This window comes from Grampus griseus (genome assembly GCF_964374135.1).
Source record: "Grampus griseus genome assembly, chromosome: 17".
Taxonomy (NCBI): Eukaryota; Metazoa; Chordata; class Mammalia; order Artiodactyla; family Delphinidae; genus Grampus; species Grampus griseus.
In genome coordinates, this window is record NC_139011.1 from 42,419,102 (window position 1) to 42,445,684 (window position 26,583).

A 26,583-nucleotide genomic window follows, 5' to 3' on the forward strand; every position below is an offset into this window, starting at 1 on the left:
ATGGCGTTATCTGGCGAGAGTGAATGCAAGTGTCTACACGACACTTGTATGATGTGGTTGGAATACTTCCTTCTCCCCTTTGGCATCATTTCTGTGAGGACAGAAGCCCTGTCCTCACCGTGGAGCATAGTGTGGGTATGTTTTTATGGGCAAGTCAAGGTCTGGAATATGGATGGACTCCTGTCAGGAGGATGGTGGAAGGCTCTGGTCAAGCACAGGGCAGCATGAGGACACTGTGTGTGTGCATGTGCATGTTGGGAATGCAGAAAGGGGAAGGAAAGTGAGAAATGAATAGGGCCAGTTTGTGAGACAGATATTTTTAATTTCTCACCTGGCAGTACCACTTATTTCTTGACTGTACCATCTTAATTTATGAGCTTTTTCTTTAGTGGTTCCTCTAGGAGGAATTATTACTACGAAGGAGACTATGTTTTAGAGCAGTTTTAAATTTTTCAGAAAAACTTGAGTGTGTAGTATAGAGATTCACACCCACCCCCACAGAATTCTCCCATTATTATCTTCTATTTGTGAAGTACATATGTTAGCATTAGTGAACTGATATCAACCCATTATTGACTAAAGTCCATAATTTACATTGTTTCATGCTTTGTTTTGTATAGTTCCATGGGTTTTGGCAAATGTATAATGTCATGTATCCACCATTACAGTATCATACAAAATACTTTCACTGCCTGAAAAATCCCTGTGCTTCACTTAGTCTTCCCTCCCCCAAGGTTCGTCCTTTAATTGAATATGGTGACTAATGTAATAGTCAATTAAATGTATGTGCCTGTGATATATGAATATGCAAGTATATGTGTGTGTATATATACACAAACACACAAACTTTCTTCTAAGTGATGCAGTTTCCTTCTGGGTGCTTTTATACTATCTCTAATAAAATCAGAATCTGCATATATGCATATATGCTCTACCTTGAGTCTGAGGTGTTTTCTTTGATGGGACAGTATTATTATCTATCATTAAATCCATGGAAGGTCACACTTATCACCTTAACACCATCATTGTGATCCTTAAGATGTCCTTGTAAATGCTGGATGCCATGGCAACGGATGTTATCAGGATCCAGTGCTGCTGAACTTCTCTTAATAAATCAGGCATAATTGGCATATATGCATTATAATGAATTAAAAGTTGTTCAAGTGGAATGATTTTATATTGTGTCATATTAAGTCATTAAATTTGCTTGTCCTGATCTTCTTTCAATGTTGGTATTTTTGCTTAGCTTAAAAAAACCCTTACCTTTTACTACCAATTGCTTTAAGAGTAGATAGTTAAAATAACATATTGTGAAATAGCTTCATGCATTGTTTATGTATTTATATATATATATTGCTTTTGACAGTTAAATTTAAATTCTGATGGGTTTAGGTCAGAGGGGAATGAGTTACAAGACTGTCTTTTTTCTTCTTCAGTGGACTGAGGATGCTTGCAGGGCACATCAAGGCACCTGACTTCTGTCTGGTCAGTCATGGTGCTAGTTAGTCGGGTGGGTAAATAACTCATGGACTGAGTGCATGTGCCAGAAATGATTAACCCACCCACTGTGCTCTCATCTTATCTTCTTGGTTGGCTCCAAATCTGGGGAGACACCAAGAAGAACTAGCTGTTCAAAGCCTAAAGGCATGGCAGAAATTAGGAAGTGTGAATGGCACAGTGTCTTGCTACTGAAAGAGTCATCAGAGGGTGAGCACATCCATCTTCTGGGAGCTTGTGAGAAATGCGGAATCTCAGGCCCCTCCCCAGATTGACTAAATCAGGACCTGCTTGTAATTATGAGCCGCAGACCATTTGTGTGCACAGTAAAGTCTGAAAAGCACTGGCTTAGGGGTTAGGGTTACTGCATCCCAGAATAGGAAGGCTATGGACTTGAATTGCAGCTCCACTACTCTTTAGTGGTAGAAATCAGGCAAAGTTCTCAGTTTTTGTTTCTTAATCCTTTAACATGGGTATCACAGTGTACTTGACTGTTAGGGGCAAAATGACCTCATGAATGTAACGTGTCGAGCAGAGCACCTCGTGCATAGTGGCGCTTGTTTCAGCTGTGATTACAGCTGGTGGGAGGGTCCATGTGACTGGGGAATCCCAACGTACGTGAGAGAGAATGAGTCCCAGCTGGAAAGTGTGCAAATTAGTAAAAAATGATGAACAACCTTAGAATTTAGGAGACGACGAGAGAGAGGAGGAACTCTAACCAAGTTCCCTAGTGACTTACAGGGCCAGAGTCCACCTTCCTAGTACATTTTGGCTTCTCTAGTATGTGCGAAACATCTTGGGTATTCAGGAATTCAGTATCGTTGAAGGTTCTTGGGTTCTCAGAAAGTAGAAGGAGGGTGAACAGGTAGATGAGAAAGGACACATTTCCTTAGAATCAGAGGAGGCCATGTCTGGAAGGACCTGAAATGTTATCTGGCCCATACATCCATTTCATATTTCAGTTCTCACTGAGGTGTTGCCCAGTCTATGACTGAATACCGTCTGTGACTGAAAACCCACCACTTCTACTGAATTCACTGAGATGTGGCTGCTGTCTGTGGGCAGAGAAGTGTTTTAGAAGTTGGCTGACTCAGATATGTAATACCCAGCACACAGACAAAACAACGAGAGAATTTCAAACAAGTTATCGATTTTCACAATCACATTTATTGAAGCATCTACTTGTTCCAGGCATCAGGTTAGGTGCTGGGGACAAAAATCTGAATACGACATAGAGATCATACTTCTGTTGAGTTCTTGGTCTAGATGAGGGGTAGACATATAAATAATAATCATAATGCAATAAAGGCAATAATAGAAGAATGAATAAGTGGGCAGGATAATAAAGAAAAGGGTCATTCATTTTGTTGAGGCATGTTGGGGATTTTTTGATCAGATGATTTTTGAATTGGGTCTTAATTATAGGCCGCTAGTATTTGCTGAATGAATAGATGGACATGTGAATTGTGTGCATGTGTGTGTGTGCATGTGTGTGTGTCTGAAAGTGTGCATGTGTTCTTGAAGGGAACATAGCAGATGTCTAGTATCTTGTAGTCCTGAGATGGGCTGCTACTCCATCCCTCCTTCTCATCTATGAAGTCAAAACAAGGACAGTTCTTACTGTTTTCTAATAAGTAATATTGCTTTGCAGATCCCACTTTAACACACTCAATGTGTGATAATAGAGATTTGTAAAACATAAATAAGAGCGTGATTAGACACAGAAAATCATTCTTCACTTTATAGAAGGATTTATTTTCAGAATGTTTATAATTTCTCTTTGTACATTTCAAATGTAATTTGACTTTTACTCTCCAATATTTTTTACTTAAAAATTTTTTTTCTTTTTTACTCTCCAATATTTTGAATACCTGTACATTATCTTGTGATATGCTAACTACTTTAAATGCAAATATTTTGTAATTCATTTGACACATTTCACCGTGTTCACCTAAGAAAAACTTCTAAATATCTGAATACTTAGAAGGTTGTCTTTGGCTTTTTGGACATCAGCTTAATACAAAACAGTGCTTTGTTACAAAAGGTGTAAACGACTTAGAAACAGATGAATTATATTTCTGTGAATAAATACAATTAAATGTTTAAAAGCTTGGATAAAAATAAGTGTTCAAAACCAATGGCTGAACAGATAGGCTGGAGGTGTGAGTAACCTCAAACAGGTTAGCGTTCCCTTCCAAGTCCATCTCAAAGTGTATTTTTGTTTACTCATGTCTGTTTATCCACACATGTTTAATGTTGGTTAGTGTTTGTAATGGATTTGGAACTGTCAAACAGAGTTAGACTACTTGGCACACACATGAAAGGAACCGCACCTTAAACCACTTCATCATACCATAGACTTACCAGGTATGGCAGTCAGTAATCCCTTATCATTTCTAGCTCTTGGCTGTCTTGTCAATGTACACTTGTTGCATCCAGAAATTGATTCTGGATTCTATTGCCTCTCTGGAGTGGGCATTATTGAACCAGGTCCAGAGTTTGCTCAATTAGATGGGACCAGTAAACTGAATTCCCAAGCAGATCTGATGTTGGATATCCAGAAGAGGGCAGTAGGACACAGAGATTAAATTCTAGTCAACCAGCCACTACAACAAACAATGGCTGCCAGCACCTTCTCAGTGTTAGACCGAACGCTTACCTTCCCTTTGATGCACATGGGCAACATGGTGTCACCAAGAGAAGACACTAACACTTTCTGCAACCCTACTATGTGTCAAGCACTAACTAGGTATTTTTCACATGTGTTAAATCAAAACAATCCTGAGATGTAGGTGATATACTATTTCCCTTTATACTATTAATGAGAAAATCAATGCTCAGAGAACTCAAGCAACTTGCCTGAGGTCACATAGCAGGTGGTAGAACCAAAATTAAAATCCAGATCTGACTCCATAGGCTCTGCTCTACCATATCAGAATTTGACTACTGACCCCACCACTCATAAACTTACTGACCTTGGGCAAGTAATTTAACCATTCGGAACTCCAGTTTCTAAATCTTCAAGGTAAGACTAACAATATCCTCTTATTTTTAAGAATTAGTGTCTGGATCAATTTTTCCATGATAGTTTCTGTCCAACCGGGAAGGTTTTGTTCATTGATAACATTTTAAATTAGAATTATAGAAAATTAAATCTAGAAGGGACACAGGAGAGTTATCTAACACTTTCATCTTAGAGATGATAAAAATAAGACTGGAGTGTTTATATGACTTGCATATGATCAGAAAACTTGAGAGTGACAGACATTGGAACTCAGGACTGGCAACTCTTAGCTAACTTTCTTCTCTCATCTCTCTGCATCGTTTGTTAGGGATGCAGACACATGGAGATGTTGATGACAGTAACGTTGTTGATGAGGGGGTGAAGATAACAATAAATGTGCCTGAGGAAATTATAGAAGAGTTATTTCATTTTAGAAGGAAATTATTATATTAGTAAATCCTGCTTCCCTTGCTCTGTTCATGAGGGAGGCCAGTATATGTCTAAGACTATAAGATTTGTCCAAGACTGTTGATTGACAGGAGGATGGGAAAAGCCAGGGTGTGTATATTTACGATACTCTCCAAATAAGAAATGCTAAAATGCAGACTCCAATCAATGCTAATCTTAGATTTACACGATTCTCTATCAGTCAATGTCACTGGCTTTCCCAAGGATCTGTGATGGAGAAGTTGGCTATGTGGAAACAATGTGGGAGATTGATCTAATGTAGCAGTGACTCCTTTGAGAGATTTTTAGGTAACCCACCATATTTTATTCCATTTCTTATAGCCTCTTCCGTTTTGAATTTGGTATAATCTTTCTAGTTCTCCAAGTCTTACACTCATAAAAAATTGGATAAGAGGAAGACAAAGGGAAAAAAGAAAGAATGGGAAGGAGGAAGAAATGGTTTACTTTTCATCATCAAGAGGCTGAGAGGCCAAAGCAACTTGCATAAGTGTTTGAAGAATTCCCCAGGTTCCACTGGCTTCTGGATTTACTGACTAGAACTAGGAAAGGTGATAGTCAATTAAATGAATGCAGAGAGCTTTCTATGTAAAGTACCGGCAATCAGAATGACTGGTTTCCTTAATTCACCCAAAGATGGCTTTTTGTGTTAAAATTGTTTGAAAATAGAGATTTATAATAGTTTAAGGATCTATCCCATTGCTCAACCTGGGGATAGTTTCCCAGATCTTATACATTTTTAAAATTTCATCAGATCCTTAGAACTCTCCATTCCCCTTGCAGTGCTGGGAAAAGAACTTCTCAGGAGTCTGGAGAAAGGCAACTAGGGTGGTGAAACATGAACATATGTTCCTGGAGCTATAATATGGCTGTCCTGGAGGTCAAGGGATAGGACAGGTGGAGACCAGTGATATTATTGCTTCCAAATTCACACTTGAGCATCTGCATTCCTCATTGACTATTAGTCATACAATGCCTGTTCCAGTTTTCTGTTATCACTTGCCAAATCTCGTACAGGCATACCTCAAAGATGTTGTGAGTTTGGTTCCAGACAACTGCAATAAATTGAATACCGCAATAAAGTGAGTCACACAAATTTTTTGTCTTCCCAGTGCATAAAAAAGTTATGTTTACACTATACTGTGTCTATTAATTGCGCAATAGTATTATGTCTAAAAAATGTACATACCTTAATTAAATAATACTTTATTGGTAAAAATTGCTAACCATCATCTGAGCCTTCAGCAAGTCATAATCTTTTTGCTCGTAGAGAGTCTTGCCTCGATTTTGGTGGCTGCTGACTAATCAGGGAGGTGGTTGTTGAAGGCTGGGGTGGCTGTGGGAATTTCTTAGAACAACAGTGAAGTTTGCTGCACCGATTGACTTTTCATGAATGATTTCTCTGTAGCTTGCAATGCTATTTGGTAGCATTTTATCCACAGATCTTTCAAATTTTGAGTCAATTCTTTCAAACACTGCTGCTGCTTTATCAACTGCATTTATGAAATATTCTAAATTCTTTGTTGCTATTTCAATAATATTCACGGCATCTTCACCAGGGGTACATTCCATCTCAAGAAGTCACTTTCTTTGCTCATCTATAAGAAGCAACTCTTCATTCATTAAAGTTTTATTATGAGATTGCAGCAATTCAGTACCATTTTCCGGCTCCACTTCTAATTCTAATTCTCTTGCTATTTCTACCTTATCTGTAGTTACTTCCTCCATTCAAGTCTTGAACCCCTCAAGGTCATCCATGAAGTTTGGAATCAACTTCTTCCAAACTCTTGTTAAGGTTGATATTTTGATCTCTTCTCATGAATCACAAATGTTCCTAATGGCATGTAGAATGGTGAATCCTTTCTAGAAGGTTTTCAATTTACTTTGCCCAGATTCACCAGAGGAATCACAATCTATGGCAGCTATAGCGTTATGACATGTTATTTCTTAAATAATATTACTTGAAAGTCAATATGATTCCTTGATCCATGGACTGCAGAATGGATGTTGTGTTAGCAGGCATGAAAACAACATTAATCTCACTTTACTTCTCCATCAGAGGTCTTGGATGACCAGGTGCATGAGCAGTAATATTCTGAAAGAAATATATATATTTTTCTGAGCAGTAGGTCTCAACAGTGGGCTTAAAATATTCAGTAAACCATATCATAAACAGATGTGCTGTCATCCAGGCTTTGTTTTTCCATTTATAGAGCACAGGAGGAGTAGATTTAGCATGATTCTTAAGAGCCCTAGGATTTTTCCAATGGTAAATGAGCTTTGACTTCAAGTCACCAGCTGTGTTTGTCCCTAACAAGAGATTCAGCCCATCCTTGAAATTTTGAAGCCAGGAATTGACTTCTCCTCTCTATCTATGAGATTCATAGATGGAGTCTCCTTCCAATGTCAGATGGTTTCGTCTACATTGAAAAATCTGTTGGTTTCGTGTAGCCACCTTCATTAATTACCTTAGTTAGATCTTCTGGATAACTTGCTGCAGCTTCTACATCAGGATTTGCTGCTTCACTTTGCACATTTATATTTTGGGAATGGCTTCTTTCCTTAAACCTCATGAACCAAGTTCTGCTAGCTTCAGACTTTTCTTCTGCAGCTTCCTCCCCTCTCTCAGCCTTCATAGAATTGGAGAGAGTTAGGGCCTTGCTCTGGATTAAACTTTTGTTTAAAGGAATGTTGTAGCTATTGGATCTTCTATCCAGATCACTAAAACTTTCTCCTTGTCAGCAATAGGACTGTTTTGCTTTCTTATCATTTGTGTGTTCACTGGAGTAGCACTTTTAACTTCCTTCAAGAATGTTTCCTTTGTACTCACAACTTAGCTAACTGTTTGGTGCAAGAGGCCTAGCTTTCAGTGTATCTTGGCTTTTGACATGCCTTCCTCACTGAGCTTAGTCATTTCTAGCTTTTGATTTAAAGTGAGAGACATGTGACTCTTCTTTTCACTTGTACACTTAGAGGCCACTGTAAGGCTATTAATTGGTCTAATTTCAGTATTGTTGTATCTCAGGGAATAGGGAGGACCAGGAAAAGGGAGAGAGATGGGGGGAATAGCCTGTTGGTGGATCAGTCAGAACTTACACAATATTTCTTAATTAAGTTCACCATCTTATATGGGTATGGTTTGTGGTGCCCTAGAACAATTGCAACAGTAACATCAAAGTTCACTGATCACAGATCATCATAACACATATAGTAATAATGAAAAAGGTTGAAATATTGTGAGAATTACCAAAATATGACACAGAGAGGAGAAGTGAGCAAAAGCTTTTGGCAAAACGGTGCCAATAGACTTGCTCAACACAGAGTTTCCACAAACATTTAATTTGAAAAAAAAGAGCAATATCTGTAAAGAACAATAAAATGAGGTCTGCCTGTATTTTATTTGTGTTTTATAAATTCAGTATCATGTCTCCATATAGATATGCCCAACCTCAACTCATACCTAGCACCTAGAATAGTGCCCTAAACACAGGTTATGATAATGCTTATTAATAGTTTTGAATGACCCTCTGAACAGGATAAAACTTCTGACTTCTATCCAATCTGTATGGACTGATTTGGAAGATGGATTTGGGGATGTGAAATATAAAGAAATAGGAAAAATAACACCAGTGGACTGGTAAGGTAATCTGGTACTTTTGAATGCAGAGTTTAGTATATTAACAAATGACAATATTGCCTGTGAATTGCTGAAATAACTCCTCATATGTTGCCTGCTGAATGGCAGCAAATTGTAGTACAGCACTGCTAATGGTGTGGAGTGTGAGAGATGATAGGTCCTGGAGGATGGAGCCTGCCCAAGCTTCATTGTGTAGAGGGCCGGTTGCCTCAGGAAAGTATTATTTTAGCATGGTAGATATTTTATGGAAGTTATAATAATTTTATCTTCCATAGCATTCCTGTAAGAAAGTTGATAAAATACATACACACACTCATAAATGTGTGTGTATAATTTTTCGCTAGACAGCCTTTACCTATAGATGTGTTGAAATTTTAGATATTAGAATGACCATAGAAAATAAGAGATAATAAAATATGAGAGTGAAATGATCACAATAAATATTGAATATTTGTATTGTCTCTGATAATAAATAAGGTACTGTTTCTCCTTGAAATGTGGTCAGTCATATAAAAGGTTAACAAGGTCAGTGGTGTTTAATACAGATTAGTGGTGTGTTGAGTTATGAGAACAACAAAGGTCTGACTTTGCCATTTGTCCAGTAGGTCCAATGATGGATATTCAGAATATCTTATATCTCATCATTCTGTAACACCGCTATCACTTTTATCATAAAAGAATTATGTTACTCCATACATGAAAAATGCATTCTTGAACCACTGTGAATTAGTTTTTAATGTACTGTGACCTTGGATTGCCCTGGGATATTAATGCTAAATGATTACTTCTGAATGCTTTTTGAATAGCTGCATAGTACAATTAAATACGCAATACATCATGGATGACATCGTTAAATGCCTCTTCTGATCAAGGAACCCAAAGAGGTCTTTGGAATGATGGTAATTCTGCACTGCTGAGGATGGGAGAGAAAAGAATCTCTTGTTAGTACTGAAATAAGTACAGGCAGAAGTAGATGATAACCTTTTCTTGGGGTTAGTCAATGGGAAATACATTTTTGATTAAGAACCATAAAGGAAGATGATTTTTGATCACTGCCAAAGTACTGTCCCATTATATCTGCCAAATGCTCAAGGTGAATAATTGTCATTAGTCTTTCTGAGTGACAAGTTGACAAACAGTATGTATGGATATTTGTATGGGCATGCGTGTATGCATGTGTTTGTAAAGGTATAGATAAAAGAGTAAAGAACTTTGTTTATATTCTAGCCCTTTTTTGAGAATGGGCTTATATCGAATTACAATTTGTCTCAATGTAGAACCTCATAAATCTTACGCTTAATCAAATTTCTTTTCATCCAATTATTGGGCCTGGGGCAAAACAATGACAGATGAAAGTGTGGTGTAGAAGAGCCAAGATGTAGTAAAGGATCTTTGACCTGTTGGTCAGTGGTTTAAATCCAAGCTTGTTGGGCGGTGGCTGAAAGTGATTTGTTGTCCAGCTGGCTGCGAGCTGGTGGCCAGAACCTAGTTGTTAGCTGACTCTACAGTCTACAGAAAAGCCCTGAATTCAGTCCGCCCCACCCAGCCCCCAACAGAACTGGACTTACCTGTCTAGCAGATGATCTTTATCTTGAGGAGATATAAAGTTAATCTGTGAAAAGGCTGCTTCAAAATGGCCCACCGCTAATGCTGTTTGGTGAGTGATTTGTGGATTTCAATCTCTGAGCTAGCAATAAGGGGAACTTACAACTAATGAGGAACTCAATTTTTCTTGAACTGGAGCTATTTTAAAAAGAAAGCACTAAAAAGGATTTTGGTTCTGTTTCATGAAAATGAGCTGCAATTGTGCAAGTCAGTCCAACTTCAGAACTCAGCCCTAAGTGCACCGAACTTACCAGGTCCAGCCTCGCCATGACCTCATGCAAGACCTACTAGAGGTATTGAATCAATACTGAAATGCTCCAGTGAGTGCCTCCCAGAGATGCCCTGAGCATTACAAACTCAGTGAGCCCAGAGATGGAAGCCACATTTCCCAACCCCTCACTCCCTGCTCCTGCAATTGTGGGCCTTGCTAGCTAGGAAAATGTGACCTTGTATTTTAAATGTTAGTATTTTGGGGTAATAGCACCAGCTTAGATGTACCAATCCTTCTTTTCTAAAATGATATTGATGTAAATTAAATGTAAACATATTAGTGCTCCCATCTCAACTGATTGACTTCTTGGGTAAGCCTTTTAGGACATTGCTATGAGTACACGTGCATACCTGCCATTCTAGCATTCAGTGTTCTGCTGCTGTTTATTCATAGGGATTTGCATTTTATAATTATTTATTTGTTTTTATATTTATCATGTGTTTCTCCAGTAGGCTGACACTTCCAGGAGGCAAGGACTTTGTTTTGTGTTTTTTTAGGTACACTTCATCTAGCAAGTGCCTGCTACATAATGGGTACTCAATAAACAGTTGTGGGATAAATGAATGAATGAATGAATGAGCACACTTGTTAGGAACATATTTACATGCCTGTGTGAATGGAGGAGGGCGTCTAGGAAGAGGAAAAGTGTGGGAGAGTAATTTTTTAACTAATCAAGTTGTGGGCATGGAACTTAATTACAAAAGAGACAATATAAATGCAAAAAATTCAGAGCTCTTCAGTGAGGCAGAGTGGAATCAGAAAAGCTTTGGTGCTTCCTTGCTGGCTTTGCAGTTCACTAACTATGAGCTAATTTTCTTCTTAAATGTGTTTGAGAAGCTTTATTTCTTTCATATTTCAGAGTAGGAAACAGGCTCTACGTCAGTTCAGATTCTCACAATTTCCCACCTGGGTTTATGGCAAGAGTTTTCTAACTAGCTTCTCTGATCCAAAATCTTCCAGCCCCATCTCAAACCCCTCCTTCCTGGAGCTGACAAGGAAATCTTTCTAAAATGCAAATCTGATCATGCCATGCTGCAGCTTGAAAGCTTTCAATTGCATCAGATTGCCTTTAGGATAAAATCCAAACTTTTAGTGTGGCTTATAAGGCCTTTCTTGATCTTACCCTTCTCTGTTCCTCCACTCTCATATCTCATACCTTCTGTCCAAACATGGCAGCTCTTCCAAGCCTAGCTGCCCCACTGCTCTGTGCTTTTGCAAATGATAGTTCCTTACTTCCCTTTGTCTGATTAACTCCTTTCCTTCCTTCAACACTGATTCAGGTTTCACTTCTTCCAGGAAGTGTGTCCTGATACCACTCCTCTACTCTCCCAAGGCCAGGTCCCCCTAGACATCTTTCTCTCATGCTCCATTACTCTGTGGTAGCCCAGAGCACCCAGATAAGTCTATTGTGATTGAGTGACTCTTGTCTGAGCTTTCGCCAGCTGTTGAGCACCTTCAGGTACTCTTTTCTTCCATCTCTGATTCTCTGGTGCTCATGGAACCTATGCATAATAGATGCTTAATGAGTGTGTGTTGAGGGAATTAGGGGCTCATTCACTGCCTGGTGGCACTTTGGTTGGCTGTTGATGACAGACTTTGAAGTGTGTAGGGACTGAAGGTCAAGTGTAAGGGAGAGAATGAGGGAATGATTGTTGGTCTGCTGAGGTTAGCTGATTAGTTAGTTGTCAGGTCTTTGTTTTACTCGTGTTAAATCTAAAGCAAAGCCAAGCAAAATAAAACAAAAAGCCACTGGAAGAAAAAGTGAACATTTTTTGGCTGGGCTCATGATAATGTGACCTAGAAATAAATGATCTCTTCCTCCTTTGAAATCCCATATTTCTCTTATAGACCTGACCTTATATTGTGGTTACGTATGCTCTCAGTTTGTTGTAGCAGTCAGCTTACATTAAGTTATACTGTGTAACAAACAACCTCAACATCTTTCTGGCTTACAATGACAAAGGTTGACAATGTGCTTGTGTTACATTTCCATCATGATTTGTCATGGCTCTTCTCCTTGTCAGGACCCAGGCTAATGGAGAACAAGCCCTATTTCTGTCTGGGATATTATTGAGCTCATGGCAGAGGAAAAAGGGAAATCATGGCAAAGTACACATCTGGTTTTTTAAACAATTGAAATATAATTGACATATAACATTACATTAGTTTTAGGCAAACAACATAATGATTTGATATATGTATAATATTATGAAATGATCACTACAATTAGTCTAATTAATAACCATCACCACATATAAAAAATACAAATTTTTTTCTTGTGATGAGAACTTTTAAGATTTTCTCTATTAGCAACTTTCAAATATACAATACAGTCTTATTATCTACAGTCATCATGTTATACATTACGTCACCAGGGCTTATTTATTTTTTAACTGGAATTTTGTACTTTTTACCACCCTCTCCACCCCCTGCCTCTGAAAACCACCAATTTGTTCACTGTATCAATTTGTTTGTTGTTAGATTCCACATGTAAGTGAGATCACATCTGGCTTGAATTCTTCTGCCTGGAAACACTGCCTCTGCCTGTATTTCCTTAGCTAAAGCAAATCCTAAGTGGAGATGTATTATACTCCCATGGGAGGGAGGGCCACCAAAAATTATGAATAGTAATGCAGTTTATCACACTCTCCCACTGGAGTGTAGACTCTTGGAGGGCAGGAGTTTTTGTGTTCTCCGCCTTACAAGCCTCAAACGTTGCCAAAGCACATTACTTGTTTTTCTGAAATAAAGAGCAGAAGTGGTATGCTTCAGAAATAATGAAAATTTATTTGGAATACCACTCTCTTTTATCAGCAGTTATGTTTCACTTTGTGTGATACTAATTACTTAAAAGCCCTTATTATTTTTTCCATTAAATATTTAATGATTAACATTAATTTGAATATGTTAATCTGTTGCTTGCAACAGTATTCTACATCATTGACAGAGGTATGTCCCATTTCCCCAACTAGTGTTGACCAATTGCTTGACACTAGTTCTCCATTATTTCCTCCATAGCAAATTCCATAGCTTGTACTTAAGGCCCTCTGTGATCTGGCACCAAGCCAACAACATTTCTAGCTTTATTCCTGGCTACTTGTGCTGCCCCCCACGTCCAGTTACAATGAGTTACTCCCTTTCTCTTTGTGTGTTCCGTGATTTCCCACCTTAGTGTCTTTGCTCTGATGGTTCACTCTGCCTGGAATGACTTTGCCCCATCAGCATATGTTCAATTCCTTCTCAGTCTTCACAATGAAGATTAAGTACTACTTCTCTCACAAAGTCTTCCCAGATCACCTAGGGAATGTAATCAACACCCACACATCATGCCCTTTATATTTTTCTTTTGGAAATTAATTTGCTTTATCTTGTCAAGGAGGTTAGGACACAGGCTTTGTATAATTAGAACAGAATTTGAGGGTCTACCACTGAACCTCTTCTCAAAACTTGGCTGAATTTCTTATCCCCTGAGTCTTAACTACTTCATTGTAAATAGAGAATAGGAATAATAACATAACATATTGGAAAAGTTATGTGAAGTGATCTATCACCATCCCTGACATATAGGAAGTACTCAATAAATGAAAGTCATTACCTAATATAGTTATGTATTCACTGGATAGGATTTCTCTGCTTCACCTATTTAGTTCCCTTGGTGACATCACACAGAGTAGGTACAATGTAGATATTTGTTGAGTGAATGAATAAATGAATGAATGTGAAATGATGCTAGAAAAATGACCATGAGGCTCACCTTTCAGTGAAATCAGTGTTGCTAGACTGAGTGTTCATTCTTTTCCCTGTGGCTGAGTTTGCCTAGATTTTTAATAACTTAGGTCCAGTGGTAGCTGGCCCATATCCAGTGGTAGGGTGGGGAGAGAGATGGAAACTGTTACAAAAACACTTAGAAGGTGTCCCCTGGTGGGGGATCAAAGAAAGTGGAATGAATATTCTCCCATTGTATTTGCAATAGGAAATTACTGTCCAGTGAACCCAGATAAAACCGTTTTATGTGTCATCCCAATAGTTGATTAGAAGTGTCTTATTTTTTCTTCCTCTCGTTATGGCAGACTGAATAAATAGTTATATCAAAAACTGGGTCAAGAATTTACATTGTAAATCCTTGATGTACTGCAAACATTTATTGAATGGTAAGTGGCAAGTCTAGAGCAATCATTTACCAGGTCAACAGAATGCTGTTTGGAAAAATCACAAGCTATATATTTTGGAAATCTTGTGATACGTTAGTGTTTTCAAAGAAATGCAATTTCTCTTTTATAAGGCATAAATAATGTCACAGCTCATTTTAGAGCACTATATTCATTTAACTCTCCCAAAAGGGACTCTTTTAAATCAAGCTAAATATCACTCCTTTCTTAAATTGACAATGTTGTCAGAGTTTTGGATCATTGTCCCCCAGAAAGACAACTACAGGAACTGCTTAAGTGGCAACAGAGGAGGCGTCTAGGTCATGATTAAACTGGAAGCCTCAACTCAAAGCCAGAGTGGAGCTCAGCTGCTGGGTTAGTTCTCAATATGGAGGTAACTTGATCTTTGGACACACTTTTTAGTAAATCAGACTCTTTCCCTGTGTTTTAATTTTCTGTTATCAGTGTAACAAATTACCATAAACTTAGTGTTAAAACAACACTAATTTATTCTCCTATCATTCTAGAGATCAGAAGTCTGAAATGAGTCTTCCAGGGCTAAAATCAAGGTGTCAGCAGGCTTGGTCCTTCTCAAGGCTCCAAGGCTTCCACTTTGAGAGGCTGTTAACATTCCTTGGCTTGTGACATCTCTCTAATCTCTGCTCCTGTGATCACATCGTCTTCTCTTCTACTGTGGTCAAAACTTCCTCAACCTCCCTCTTATAAAGGCATTGTGATTACATTTAGGATCCACCCTGATAATCCAGGATATCTCCCTACTGCAAAACGCTTACATTTAATCACATCTGCCAAGTCCCTCCCTTTGCTATATAAGGTGGCATTCCCAGGTTCTGGGAACTAGGACACCAACATCTTTGAAGTACCATTATTCAGCCTACCATACGTTGCCTTTCAAAAGGTTTTCTGTATCCAAACTATAAAGTTGACTTTTTGAAAACAAAGAATAAAGTACTGGCTTTCCCAGAAGGGAAATATAAGGTGTTTCAAAAGGCTATAGATTGGGGAATATTCTGATTTTGCTTCTAAAGTGTGACTCATGGTTTGGCCTCCACAGCACGGTTTGTTCCTGTCATTGTGTGAGTTTGGATTTGTTTCTACATTCACATTCAAGGGGCACAAATCCATTGATGTGATGTTGAGCTATGAGAACCATCACGGGACTCACTTCATCTGGCACAAAACAGATCTGCTGGCACTTAATAGTCTAATCAGGTATTTATATAGTCCCTCCCCCATACCACCTATGGTCACCGTGTAATCCCAGGAGACTAGGATCACGCTGCAAACCTAGTAAATTACTGTTCAAAGTGGAATTGATTCTTAATCTGCTTGAAATTAGATGTGGAAAAATTCATCTCCACCTACTTCAATTATTGTATCTTTCCTTATAACTCTGGGTAGAAAATAGTTTAAACCTTAATTCTGATGGTTCTTAATTTTATGAGTTTCATTAAAACCCCTGAGAGTCATTTAATATAATGGAGTTCAATGCTGATATTCAAATGCATTTCTTCTGAAATAGATTTTTACCTTTTATTATAGAGATTGAGCTCCCATTTTTAACACATATGTTCTCAGTGCTTATGCTAATTTCATTGCTTATCTTTAAAACTGGCATATCATTGTTATCGTTATTATTATTATTGTTATTATTATTATTGTGTATTGACCAAGTTGAATGCCTCATTCTCAAGGGATTGCTGTCAGAGTTATATAATATAAGAACAATGGCTGAATGTTGTTCATTTTAAATGTGAAATTATAAATCAATTACAGTGGTGGCTAAAACCCCTTCATGACATGCCACAATTTACTTCCAATGACATTTAAACCTATCTCACATGCTGAACAATCTGTAATAAATTATGATTTTTTTTTTTTTTTTTTTTGCTTCTGAAATGAAGCTATAATTATGACAGTTGAATTCTTGTTCTGGGAAATAAGGTGGCATTTAATTCCTTGAGAACAAATGACACTCACAAAAGAACAGTTAATTATTCTCAGCTGCAAAGGAAAGGAGGAGGAGAGAGAAAAATTATGAAAAAGAACATGGTAGCACTTTATGTGAAGTATCTATTAAGTAATCCTTAACTAAGGCTGAACTACAATTGAACTTCTGGGCTGCCCCTGAGCCCAGGTAACACTTTTTGTTATTTCAGTTCTCAATAAAATCCAAACAGGAGGAATTAGCAACTTGAAACTTCCTCTGTTCCTTGCACATGATAATATAAATGTTCTCACAATCAGCCTTGGTTCCAAGAATGCAGACCTACATTCTAACGCAGTTAAATCAGACCCAGTGGGTAGCATGGTATTAGTTTTCAATTACAGCCTTCCTAATTCAGGGCTTTAACTGCTGTAGTTATTCAATCTATAGTGCAAATAAAGGGAAAGGAAAGCATTGCACCTCCAGAATTTGTTGTGTTGTTGTTTGTTTCTAGTTTAAACAGCAACTGTGCTTCCATTGGCTTTTCTCTGCTGGCCCTTTCCTGTTCATTCTGGCAAGAAGCCGCAGTGCAACTGAATATGCCAGCAAACAGGAGGCCACTCTTCCTTGCTAGTTCTGACACCATCAGCTGCGATGTTAGCAGCCTGCTATTAGAGACGCCTCTTTCTTTGACTTCCCTTTCTTCCTTGGGAGGAATAGATACTCTAGAGAAGGGCCCTGCTGAGTGGAATTCCCCATTTTGACTGCAATTAGGGATTGTGACTTGATTGATTTGGGGGCTCTCTGAAATGTAGCAGGATCAACACAGTTGCACACAAAACAAGGCATAATCCACTGGGTTAAATTAACGTTAAATCAGAGATGATTGGATTAATTGCTATTACATTTTATCTTCTGTGCACATGTGCTCTTGGCAGGCTTTCAGAGCCTTTTTAAAATTAGCTTAGAACTGGATGGAAATGGTACAGGTGCAAATGATTTGTGCACTGGGTCTTTCAAGTACGCAGTGGGCTCATAAGAAGGTGCATTTTTTTCCAAATCATATTTTGGATGTGATTTACAGAAATCTGCACTGAGAATAAACTTGGCATCACAATACAGAAGGTATAGATGTGTTAAATGGCAAAAGGACCCTGTTGGCTAGAATATGACTTGGAAAATGGATTTCCTTCATACTGTGGCCTTGGCACTATACCTCTGTTCAGTTTTCTTCCCTTACATGCTTTTCTGCCCTCGTGAGAGTCTGTAGGGTTCTGGAGACCGATGTAACAGAGCACTTAGTATGGCATCTGATACCCCGGAATGTATTCTTCAAAACCTACATCCCTTCAACAAATTTTAAGGGTGAAAAGTTGATACGATGGTTGTTAACAGGATGAATCTGTTTAACAGAAAAAGTGTGGAATGATCAGTTCAGGGGCATAAGGCAAAGGTAATCAAAGGCTGGTATCTTTTATGTACCCTTTTGCCCATCAGCCAGTGGCTCAGGGTCACTGCCAGACTGATGGTCTAGAAACCTGCTAAGTCACTGGGAGGAAAGTTTACATTTTTGTACTTTAGGAAATGGGGTGCATCAACAGCTCCTTTTTAAGACCATTGTGTGCACAGCACTATAAACAGGTACTGTGGAGGAGACAAAGACTTCATTCTGGGGCTGGTCATATTTTGGATCAATACAAATAAGTAGGTGAGAGCATGATTTCTTCTTTTTCTTGGCTCGTTTCACTCTGCCAGCAATGTCAGGCTCCTGAGAACAAGCAGCGAAGGTCACAGGCATTTTCCCGCCCTGGGAAGTCTCCCTTCTGTAGGCCCTTTGCCTCTCATGCGTTTGCTATTGTCTAGTTTCCCTGACCTGAGCATCTTGGCTATTTCTCTGGCCTTGCCTGGCTCATCCCTGCTGCAAGCCCTGTTCAGACAGGGGACCTTCTCCATGTGACCTGGCTTCTCAGACAGGTCTCTGCTTGACCCCTGTCTTTCAGCCTCCCTTGTTTCCCCTCATGGACACTTGTTCCCAGCCTCTATTCCACGCTGTGTCAGTTTCCCAAAGAAAGTGCATTTTAATCTATGCAAATATCCAAATGCAACAATAATTGGGAACTGAGCTCTCAAAATTATTTCAGTTTATTAAAAAATATATCTCACCTTTTTATATATTATTTTGAAAGGTAACATATTTGTGATTACGTTCACATGATGCCCACAGGTACAGTGAAAAGAAAGTTTCCTTCTCATCCATGACCTCTGGTGTTCCAATTCCCCACTTCAGAGACAACCACTGTTATGGGGTTTTATTTTTCACCTGTTCTTCCAGAAACATTATATGCATATAAAACACACATACATGTATCCTCCACCTCAGTTTTACACACAAATATAATGATAGCATACTCTGCACATGGTTCTATGTCTCTTGCTTGTTGTTTGCTTAAATCTATGTGGAAGATTGTCCCATATCAGTACCATTCTTTTTAAAGTGTCCACAGTGTTCCTGGATGTGTTATAATTTATTGAACCTGTCACCTACTGATGGGTATTTAAGCTGTTTTCAGTTTTCTGCTTTCATAATGTTTGAACCTAATTTTTAATATTCTTATGCATGATATCTGAGAATAAAATTCCTATAAATAAAAACTTAAAGATATTATTACAAACTTCAACTGCATTTTATGTGAAGTTATCACACTTAAGAAAAGGGCACAGAAACATATGTGCCCCTCAGTGAATCATCACCAGTGGAAAGCCTGTGTAACCACAGTTGAGGTCAAGAAAGACAGTTTGCCATCACCTCAGATAGCCCCTTCCTAGTCCATTCCACTTCTTGCCTGTTTCCCTCCTCCACTTCTTTAATCTTAATACTATAATTTAGTTTTTCTTGCTTTTGAACTCTATATAGTTGATTTATATAGCACTATAGATAATGTTTGTGTCCCCCCCAAATTCATATGTTGAAACTTAATCCCCAAAGTGATGGTGTAGGAGGCAGGTCCAATGAGGGGTGATTAGGTCATGAGAGTGGAGCCACTGTGAATGGGATTAGTGCCCTTTTAAAAGAGGCAGACATCTCCTTCACCTCTTCTTCCATTTGAGGACACAGTGAGAAGACAGCCATCTGTGGACCAGGAAGAGGAGACTCAAACTCTGAATGCGCTAGCAACTAGCAACTTAATCTTGGACTTCCTGGCCTCCAGAACTGTGAGAAATAAATGTTTTTTGTTTAAGCCACTCAGTCTAGAGTATTCTGTTATAGTAGCCTAAACAGGCTAAGACACAAAGTGTGCAATTTTTGTGTCTTGCTTCTCTGCTCATTGTATTTGTGAGGTTGTCCATGTTGTTTCATGTAGCTGTAGATAGGTCAATTTTATTGGTGTGTATTATTCTGTTGAATGGATGCACCACAAATTATTTATCCATTCTGTTGGTGAACTTTGGGTTCTTTGCAAATTTGGCTAATTTGAATAGTGCTGCTCTGCATACACTACTACTGGGTATATGATCTGGGAATGGGGTGGTTGGATGATGGGCTCTATTTAAGTTCAACTTTAGCATATAATGAGAAACTGTTTTCCAAATTTATATTCATAACAGCATGTATAAGAATTCCCATTGCTCTACATTCTTGCAAATACTCCATAACATCATTCTTTCTTTTAAACATTCTGATAATTGCATAGTGGCATATCACTGGGGTTTTAACTCATATTTTCTCGATTACTAATGAAGTTGAGTATGTTTCCTTACATAGATATTCTCTTTGTGAAGTGCCTGTTATGGTTTCTTGCCCATTTTTCTTTTGGACAGTAAGAGCTCTCAGAGTATTTTATATATTCTTGCCTGTTGTTGGTTTTATGGATATAAAACAAACATTTTCTTCCAATCTATGGTTTGCCTTTTCACTTTCTTAATGTTATCTTTTGGTGAAAAATGTTCCTAGTTTTAGTGTAGTCCAATTCAAAGACTTTCCCTTTATGGTGATTTTTCTTTCTTTGTGGCATGTGTGTTGCTTAAAAAATATTTCCTTAGTTCAATGTAATGAAGATATTCTCTTATATCCTAAAGTGTTACTGTTTGCCTTTATCTTCTGGGAATTGATATTTTGCTTGGCAGGAGGTACGAGTCAAGTTTCCTTTTTCCCACAAGGATATCCAACTGACTCAGCACCATTTACTTAAAAGGCTATCCTTTTACCTCTGATTGCATTGTTATGTTGTCATAAATCAAGTGACTGTATATTTATGGATCTATTTCTGGACTTTCTTTTTTATTCCATTGGTCTATTTGTCAAACTGTCACCAATATCATATTTCTTAATTATAGTAGCTTTATAATAAATCTTGCTATCTAGTGGAGCAACTTCTCTCATCTTGTCTATCTTGAAGAGAGTTTGCATATTTTTAGCTACTTGCATTTCCATATAATTTTAGAAATGGATCATCAGTTTCCTCAGAAAAAAATGTTGGGGTTTTAAATATGATTTCTTTGACTCTATAGAAAATCCAATGGAGAACCAATATATTTGTAATACTGAGTCTTGTATTACTGGAATCCTATGCTCATGAATGAGATTGGTCCATAATTCTCCTTTCTTATAATGGTTTTATCAGGTTTTGGCATCAAGATCATGCTAGTCTCATAAAAATGAGCTATTTTTATATTCTCTAAGGGGCTTGTATAGATTTGTAGTTATTTCTTCACCAATAAAACTTGGATCTGGAATTTTCTTGGTAGGAAGATTTTTATTTACTGATTTAACAAATTTAATAATTATAGGACTATTTTTACTTTCCTATTTCTTTGAATTTTTTTAGGATTTGTGCATTTCACTATATATATTTAAATAATTTATTTTTTAGAGCATTTTTAGTTTCATAACAAAATGTAGAGGAAGGTATAGATATTTTTGATATACCCCCTGCCTCCACACATGCATAGTCTTTTCCATTATCACTCACCAGAATGGTACATCTATTACCAAGGATGAACCTACATTGACGCATCATAATCATCCAAGTCTATAGTTTACTTTAGGGTTCACTTTTTGTATACTCTGTATGGGTTTGGACAAATGTATAATGATATATATTCATTGTTATAGTATCATAGAGAGTATTTCCACTGCCCTAAAAATATGCTGTACTCTTCCTATTCATTCCTCCCCCAGCCCTCACCCCTTGGCAACCACTGATCTTTTTATAGTCTCTATGGTTTTACCTTTTCCAGAATGTCATATAGTTGGAATCATACGGTATGTAGTCTTTTCAGATTTGCCTCTTTTATTTAGTAATATGAATTTAAGTTTTCCTCATTTCTTTTCATGGCTTAACAGCTCATTTATTTTCAGCACTGAATAATATTCCACTGTCTGGATGCACCACAGTTTATCCATTCACCTACCAAAGGACATCTTGGTTGCTTCCAAGTTTTGACAATTATGAATAAAGCTGCTATAAACATCCATGTGTAGGTTTTTTTGTGAGGACATAAGTTTTCCACTCCATTGGATAAATACCAAGGAGCATGCCTGCTGGATTGTGGGGTACGAGTATGTTTACTTTTGTAAGAAACTGCTAAACTGTCTTCCAAAGTGGCTGTACCATTTTGTGTTCCTACAAGCAAAAAATGTGTGTTCCTCTTGCTCCAAATCCTTGCCAGTGTTTGGTGTTGTCAGTGTTTCAGATTTGGGCCATTCAAAAGATTTGTAGTAGTATTTCATTTTTGTCTTAATTTGCATTTCCCTGATGGCATATGATATGGAACATCTTTTCATATATTTATTTGCTATCTAAATATCTTCTTTGGTGAGGTGTTTGTTAAGGTCTTTGGCCCATTTTTTAACCTGGTTGTTTTCTTATTGTTGAGTTTTAAGAGTTCTTTGTACATTTTCATTAACAAAATATTTGGTCAACCATCCTTTGTCAGTTCTATTTTTTGCAAATATTTTCTCCCAATCTTTGGCTTGTCTTCCAATTCTTTTGAATTGCCTTTTGCAGAGAAGAAGTTTTTAATTTTAGTAAAGCGCAGCATGTCAACTATTTCTTTCATGGATCATGCATTTGGTGTTACATCAAAAAAGGCATCACCATAGTCAAGGTCATCTAGGTTTTCTCTTATGCTATTTTCTAGGAGTTTCATAGTTTGCATTTTACATTTTGACCTATGATACATTTAGAGTTAAGTTTTGGAAAGAGAGGTCTGTGTCTAGATTCTTTTTTTCTTTGTTTGTTTTTTTTGCATGTGAATCTCTGGTTGTTCCAGCACTATTTATTTCTTAAACAGATTATCTTTGCTCCATTGTATTATCTTTTCTCCTTAGTCAAAGATCAGTTGACTATATTTATAGGGGTGTATTTCTAGGCTCTCTATTCTGTTCCATTGATCCATTTGTACATTATTTTTGTCAGTACCTCACTGTCTTCATTACTACAGCTTTATAATGTCTTGAGGTTGGGTAGCATCAGTCTTCCAACTTTATTCTTCAATATCATGTTGGTTGTTCTGGGTATTTTGCCTCTTCCTATAAACTTTAGAATCAGTTTGTCAATAACCATAAAATAACTTGCTGAGATTTTGAATGAGCTTGCCTTGAATCTGTAGATTAAGTTGTGAAGAACTGACATTTTGATACCATTGAGTTCTCCTATCAATGAACATGAAATATCTCTCCATTTACTTTGGTTCTTTGATTTTGTTCATTAGAGTTTTGTAGTTTTCCTTGTATAAATCTTGAACATGTTTTGTTAGATTTATACCTAAGTATTTCATTTTTGGGGGTGCTGATGTAAAGGATATTGTGTTTTTAATTTTAAATTCCACTTGTTCATTGTTGGTTTATAGGAAAGCAATTGACTTTGTATATTAATGTTGTATCCTGCAACCTTGCTGTAATTGCTTATAAGTTGCAGAAGGTTTTTTTTTTTTTGATTTTTTGAGATTTTCTACATAGACAATCATGTCATTTGTGAACAAAGACAGTTTTATGTCTTTCTTCCCAATCTATGTACCTTTCATTTAATTTTCTTGTCTTGTTACATTAACAAGGATTGCCAGTACCACTTTGAAAAGGACTGGTGAGCATTTTGTTATAGTTTCAACAATATCTTCTTAAGATCTTTTTCACAATATTGTCTTGTCATTTTTTAAAATATCTTCTGACGTTCTCCATTTCTAACTTAAATTGATTATTTGTGGCTTTTCTCTTTTTTTCTTGATCTGTGTCTTGGAGAGGTTTCTCAAATGCATTGCTTCTTATAATGAAACAACTTTTGTTCTTGTCAATACTGTCTATTTTATGTGTGTCTTCTATTATATCAGTTTCTATTCTTATCTTTCAGTTTCTTTTCTTTTATTTAGGTTTATTTCACTGTTCTATTGCTAACTTCATGAGACAGATGTTTAGCTTTTTGATTTCATCTTTTCTTCTTTTGTAATGAATACCCTGCATTTCCCTCTGAGAATGGGCCTAACTGCATTCCACAATATTTTGATTATCATAAGTTAGTCAAATAATAAGTATACTTATTAATTCATATATATATGGAGATTTTCTACGTTTTTTTGTTAGTGATTTTAAGTTTAATAGATTTGTAGTTATAGAACATATTTTGATCATTAAAATCCTTTGAAATTTGTTGAGTTTTCTTGATGACTTAGCATATAGTCAATTTTTAACAATGCATAGTGTGTGTGTGAAAAGAATGGGTATTCTGCAGTTGTTGGGTACTGTTTTCTACAAGTCAATTAGTTTAAGTCTATTAATTAGTTTAAGTCGATTAAGTCTATTAATCATGCTGTTCAGATCTTCCAAATGTTTACTGATCTTTTCTCTACTTCTATCATTTACTGAGAAAATTGTGATTGTGTTTTCCACTATGATTATTGGCTTTTCTATTTCTCCTTGTAGTTCTATATTTTATTTCTATATTTTAAGATTGTGATATTAGGTAAACACAAATTAAGAAAGGATTAAAATGGTTGACCCTTTCTTATGTTTCCCTCTTTGTCTCTAGTTATGTGTTTTATCTATTTTGATACTGGTATAGTTTAATTAGCTTTTTTGTATTAAACAATCATTAGGATTGCAAGTGTGGGCGGCAGTAGTGTCTGTGGAGACCACGGCTGCGGCAGCACTCCAACTCACTCCTAGCTGCAGTCTCCACCATAGAGCCGGGGAGAGAGCCTCCGCCAGCGACCCAGGGCAGCACAGGCACCCAGACCCGAACTCCAAGTTGGGAGACAAGCTGAGTAAAAGAAGGGGTACAATGTGAATGATGAGAGGGCTAAGGACAAAGACAAGAAGGCCAAAGGAGCTGGGACAGAAGAGGGGGAAACCCCGAAGGACAATGAGACCCAGGGTGCTGCAGAGACCCCAGAGGTGAAGGAGGACAAGGAGGAGAAGCTGGAGAAGGATGCCTAGGATGCTGCCAACAAGCCTGAAGACAAGGAAGGTGAGAAAGACAAAGAGGCAGCCAAGGAAGACACTCTGAAGGCAGAGACGGAGCAGACGGAGGGAGCTGAGTGGAAGCCGGGACCCCCAAAGGATGCTGAGCAGGAGCCGGCGGCTGCCTCCGGCCAGCTGCAGGTAGCAACGCCCCTAAAACTTTGGAGACCTAGGCTGCGGAGCCCTTGGCCCCACCAAGGATGACAAGAGCAAGAAGGGAGAGGAACCCGCAAAGCCTCAGGCTCCTGCAGCTCCTGCCGCGCAGGAGACAAAAAGTGACGGGGCCCCATCTTAAGACTCAAAACCCGGCAACACTGAGGCTGCCCCATCCTCCATGGAGATCCTGGCAGCCACGGAAGCACTCAGTTCCATGCCCAAGGCCAAGCCCCTGCAGCCCCCACAGACGAGGTCAAATCTGCCGAGACCCCAGCAGCTAATTCTGATCAAACCTTAGCAGTGAAAGAGTAAGAAGGACAACCAATGGAACGAAGAATACCGCTTAACAACAACCTGTCTCTCTGACTCCTTCTCTGTCTTTTTGTCTCTCTGTCTCTCTCCTATACTAACTTGTTTCAAATTGGAAATAATGGTATGTATTGCCCAAGAACAAGCATGTGGTCCTTTCAAGGGAGGGAGGGTGTTGGGAGAATCCAAATAGTATTTTTGTGGGTAAATACCTAATATACTTTCAGTCAACTCTACCAATCAGTCCTGGATTTTAAAGATCAATGTCTGAAAGTACAGTACACCTTTTGTACCTGAACTGCTGTTACATGCACTCCGCCACTAAGATCTGAATGTCTTGTCTTCTGCAAGGGGATTGGGAGTGATGCGTTTGATTCTGCCCACAGGGCCTGTGCCGAGGCAATCGGATGTTCATGAAGGCAGCATTTTCTGTTTTCTTTTTCATTTACAGCTTTCTTATTTTGAAATTTTTTTAATGTTGTGGATGAATGCCAACTTTCAGACAGCCTGCTTAGCCTGTTCACATGTATCTTGATGCCAATACTCCATTCTTCCTCCCCAGGTCTTTTTGGGAGTAACAAACATTCTTTCATCCTACTTAGCCTCCCTAGATTTCTCATGACCAGTTAATGTATGTCCATGGTTGGGTGCACCTGTAGTTCTGTTTACTCGTCGGTGGAAATGAAAAAAAAAAGTCTGCATTCATCACAGTTCCAGTTTTCTCTTCCATCCTGTCACAAACTCCAACACATCACTCATTAGAAAATGGAAAAAAAAATAAAAAAACAAAAAAAAATGTGTACAACAGATGCATTGAAATTATATGTAATTGTGTAAATGGTGCAACAGTAATAAACAATTAAAATAAAAAAGATTGTAAGTGGTATCTTTTCCATCCTTTAATTTTCAACTGTTTGTTCCTTATTTTGAGATGTATTATTTATAATCAACAAATAGTAAATTTTACAAGTTCAATATGACAACTTTTGTCTTTTAATAGGAGCATATAATTACTGACATTTTGGGTTTAAATCTCCTATTTTATATTCATCTTCAATTAACCTAACTTTCTTTATGCTGTTTTCCTT

At 37.7% G+C, this 26,583-nt stretch overlaps 1 pseudogene across 1 annotated transcript; it reads left to right on the forward strand.

The window, feature by feature from the left end:
• LOC309835230 (brain acid soluble protein 1-like) lies at positions 1-25,498 on the forward strand (annotated as a pseudogene). Its single transcript has 2 exons — positions 1-135; positions 24,845-25,498. The product of its transcript is annotated as a brain acid soluble protein 1-like (transcript).
• The last annotated feature ends 1,085 nt before the right edge of the window (positions 25,499-26,583 follow it).